The sequence below is a fragment of the Triticum urartu genome, chromosome 2A (assembly GCF_056163025.1).
Source record: "Triticum urartu cultivar PI428250 chromosome 2A, HENAU_Tu73, whole genome shotgun sequence".
NCBI lineage: Eukaryota > Viridiplantae > Streptophyta > Magnoliopsida > Poales > Poaceae > Triticum > Triticum urartu.
Window position 1 is genome coordinate 465,776,665 of NC_141874.1, and position 4,148 is coordinate 465,780,812.

The window sequence follows — 4,148 nt, forward strand, 5'->3', positions numbered from 1 at the left end:
ATAAAGGTAACCATTGTGATTATCATTTATCTAATGAATTACCCTCTCTAGGAATTGATCAATCACAATATGATGTTGAACATGGATACTATGATGAAGATGATGATAGTGACTATGATCTTGATGATGCAATGAGGCATTTTGGTCTTATGGCAAATCTTCGCGGCTACATGGCTGGAGGAAAGGAATGGGTCCTTGATAGTGGATGTACTGATCATATGACCGGAGATAAAGATATGTTCCGTGAGCTTGCTGAAAACGACGGCCCTCGAAAATATGTCACTTTTGGTGATAATTCAAAGGGTAAGGTGGTTGGCCTTGGTAAGGTGGCCATCTCACATGATAGCTCCATACAAAATGCCATGCTCGTTGAATCCCTTGGATACGATTTACTTTCAGTTTCTAGACTTGCGGATTTCGGTTTCAATGTCTTATTCACTGAAGTAGATTGCCAAGTGTTTCATAGAGACAATCATAAAATGGTCTTTACCGGTATACGTAGAGGAGATCTTTACATTGTTGATTTCACTAAAAAGGCTCAACCTAGAACTTGCTTAATTACCAAATCTTCTAAAGGCTGGTTGTGGCATAGAAGACTAGGTCATGTTGGTATGCGAAATCTTGATAAGCTTATTAAAGGTGATCATATCCTTGGAATAAAAGATGTCATATTTGACAAGGATAGACTTTGTAGTGCTTGTCAAGCAGGGAAACAAGTTGGAGGAAGTCACAGCGCGAAGAACATCATGACCACAAGAAGACCACTCGAGCTACTTCACATGGATCTCTTTGGTCCAAATGCCTACAAGAGTCTCGGTGGTAACTCATTTGGTCTAGTCATAGTTGATGATTTTTCAAGATTTACGTGGGTGTTCTTTCTTGATGACAAATCGCAGGTCCAAAAGATCTTCAAAAACTTCGCTAGGAAGGCCCAAAATCAGTTTGACGTGAAGATCAAGAAGGTTCGGAGCGACAACGGAACGGAGTTCAAGAACGCAAATGTGGACACCTTTCTTGACAAAGAAGGGATTTCACACGAGTTCTCGGCTACGTACACACCTCAACAAAATGGAGTTGTTGAAAGGAAGAACCGGACTCTTATCGAGATGGCAAGAACGATGCTTGATGAGTACAAAACGCCAAAGCACTTTTGGGCGGAAGCGGTTGAGACAGCTTGTCATGCAACAAATCGCTTGTATCTTCACAAGCTACTCGGCAAGACGGCATACGAGCTCCTCACCGGTAACAAACCCCAAGTTGGATACTTTCGAGTATTCGGCTCAAAGTGCTACATTCTTGATAAGCATCGTCGTTCTAAATTTGCTCCTAAATCTCATGAAGGTTTCCTACTTGGTTATGGCTCAAACTCTCACACTTACCGTGTCTACAACAATTTCACCCGAAAGGTTGAAGAGACGGTAGATGTGAAGTTTGATGAATCTAACGGCTCGCAAGTAGAGAAATTGCCAATTGATGTAGGAGACAAAGACCCTTCGGAAGCAATTCAAGACTTGTCCATTGGCAAGATTCATCCAACGGAAGTGAAGGAGAGTACCTCGTCCATCCAAGTGGAAGCTTCTACCTCACGACAAGGTGAACCAAGAGTTGATACGGAAGCATCCACAAGTGGGACATGCCAAGATGAAGAAAACAAGGAAGCGCACCAAGATGAACATCAACAACCTCCTTCTCCACCAAGACAAGAGAACGACAACGTCAACAATGAAGAAGGCCAAGAAGAAGCACAAGATGAAGAGGATGTTCCAACCCGACCCAAGCAAAAGCTTTCACGAGTTCGAGCAAGAATTGCTAAGGATCATCCCGTCGAGCAAATCTACAATGATATCCAAACCGGGAGAATCACTCACTCTAAAACTCGTTTAGCTAACTTTTGTGAACATTACTCATTCATCTCTAGCATTGAACCTATGAAGGTTGAAGAAGCATTGGAGGATCCGGACTGGATAAACGCTATGCATGAAGAGCTACACAACTTTGAGAGAAATCAAGTGTGGACATTGGTCGAGAAGCCCGACAACAACCACAACATCATTAGTACCAAATGGGTGTTTCGCAACAAGCAAGATGAAGATGGACAAGTGGTTCGCAACAAAGCACGTCTCGTCGCCCAAGGCTACACACAAGTTGAAGGTATGGACTATGGTGAGACATATGCTCCCGTTGCTAGACTTGAGTCCATTCGCATCTTACTTGCTTATGTTAATCACCATGATATCACCTTGTACCAAATGGACATTAAAAGTGCTTTTCTAAATGGCAAAATTTAGGAGGAAGTTTATGTTAAGAAACCTCCCGGATTCATCAATCTTAAGAAACCTAATCATGTTTACAAACTTCACAAAGCCCTTTATGGTCTTAAACAAGCTCCTAGAGCATGGTATAAATGCTTGACCAAGTTCCTTATTGAAAAAGGCTTTGAAATTGGTAAAATTGATTCTACTCTTTTTACTAAAAGGGTTAATGGAGAACTATTTGTGTGCCAAATTTATGTTGATGATATCATATTTGGTTCAACTAACCCTCATTTTAGTGAGAAGTTTGGAAAGCTAATGTCGGAGAAGTTTGAGATGTCTATGATGAGTGAACTCAACTTCTTTCTCGATTTGCAAATCAAGCAAACTAAGGAAGGTACCTTTGTCTCTCAAACGAAGTACACCAAGGACTTATTCAAGAAGTTCAATATGCAAGAATGCAAATGTATGACTACACCCATGCCTACTAGTGGACATCTTGATTTGACCAAAGATGGTGAACCAGTTGATCAAAAGGTTTATCGCTCTATGATTGGTTCATTGTTATATCTATGTGCCTCTCGTCCCGATATTATGCTAAGTGTGTGCATGTGTGCATGATATCAAGCTGCTCCTAAAGAGTGTCATCTTAAGGCTGTGAAAAGGATAGTGAGATACCTAATCCATACACCAAATTTTGGCATTTGGTATCCTAAGAGGTCCTCTTTTGATCTTGTTGGCTACTCCGATTCGGACTATGTCGGAGACAAGGTTGATAGAAAATCCACTTAGGGTACTTGTCAATTCCTTGGTAGATCTCTTGTGTCTTGGTCTTCCAAGAAACAAAACTCGGTATCCTTATCCACCGCCGAAGCGGAATACATTGTCGCTGGTTCATGTTGTGCTCAATTACTTTGGATGACCCAAACTCTTAAAGATTATGGGATATATGTGAAACATGTTCCATTGCTATGTGACAATGAAAGTGCTATTAATATTGCTCACAATCCCGTGCAACATTCTCGAACTAAGCATATTGAAGTTCGTCATCATTTCATTCGAGATCATGTTGCAAAAGGGGACATTAACCTTAAGCATGTTCGCACCGATAAGAAATTGGCAGATATATTCACTAAACCACTTGATGAGAAAGTGTTTTGCAGGTTGAGAGGTGAATTGAACATCATTGATGCTTCAAACTTGGAGTAGGAACTCCATTTGATATATGCGGGGCATGAGCCTATGACTAATCCTCGATATTTCTCTTATGATGCTATTCATATGTCTTGGATATATTTGTACCTTGCATGTTATCTAACCCATGTAGGTACTTGGTTGAATCTAAATCTATGAGATTGCAACTCACTCACATCTTGAGCAATATCTACATCACCAAGTCTCTACACAATGGTGGTTGAAGACAAGGAAGCATGAAACCATTCAAACATATCCTTTGGCAAATTCTATGTTGAGTCTCATGATTGTCATTTTGGATACACAAGTGCTCTTCCTTGCAAAGCTAACCCATGTAGGTAGATGAACTCAAACTCCAAGTGGTGCTCCCAACCCTTGATGAACTACATCAACCTTGAGCAACCCGCACAAGTTCAACTACATGAGCAAGATCAACACCACCACCCAAGGTATGTTATTCCATCTTAGAGAAGCTTTACTCCAAGTCATGAGTCAAAGCAACTCAATAAGATGTGAATACATCAAAAGGCTTAAACGAAAAATGGTAACCCCATTTTGAGCTTAAACGATGAGTATGACCTATGATCAAGTGCTCTCACTTGACTCCTAAGTCAATATACTCTAACATAGGTGACTTTGTCGCCGACCATCTCTAGATGAAGTTCTCGTGTGTCTCTCCGTGCTTTTGTCTCTTGCATATTT